This window comes from Camponotus vicinus, unplaced genomic scaffold (assembly GCF_025532165.1).
Source record: "Camponotus vicinus isolate PSW18456_S1 unplaced genomic scaffold, iyCamVici1.0 SCAF_10, whole genome shotgun sequence".
Lineage (NCBI taxonomy): Eukaryota > Metazoa > Arthropoda > Insecta > Hymenoptera > Formicidae > Camponotus > Camponotus vicinus.
In genome coordinates this window covers 1,643,815-1,644,417 of record NW_028141946.1, presented here as the reverse complement: position 1 = coordinate 1,644,417, position 603 = coordinate 1,643,815, and positions in this window count along the sequence as shown.

Genomic DNA, 603 nt, shown 5'->3' with positions numbered 1-603 from the left:
TTCCATTATATATAATCCTTTATAATAAATTATAGAATGCTTTAAATTTATATATATATATATATATATATATGAAAACTTTGAAAATATAAAAGTATTGATAATTTGATATTGATTTTTATCAATAATATCGGAGAATAAATTTAATATTTAAATATTCGACGCTGAATTAATAAGACAAGATTGTACGTAGATTTATATCTATAATCATTCATTCAAAGATCACCGTTGCTTTGTATGCACCACACAAACCTCTCTAGAACCGAATTTGTCGCCTCTTATCAAACAAATTCGGATCTACAGGGTAGATGTAGAGCATTAACTGGGCTTTCTCTTGTACGGCACATCGTTCATTTGTGTTTTCTTATCTATTAAAAATGTTTAACGTACGTGCCGGTCTGAACTTCTTTATCCGCCCAGTACGTGATCTTCAGACTTCGTATCAGGTACCATTTAGGAACCTGAAAATATTTCCCTATTAATATCAGTTTCTACAGTTTTGATTCTGTAAATACATTTATATGCACAATTTTATTCATTTCTATTATATTTAACTTGTCATGTAATGAAAATATTGTATTCTAAACGTTGTGGTTGCCTTGT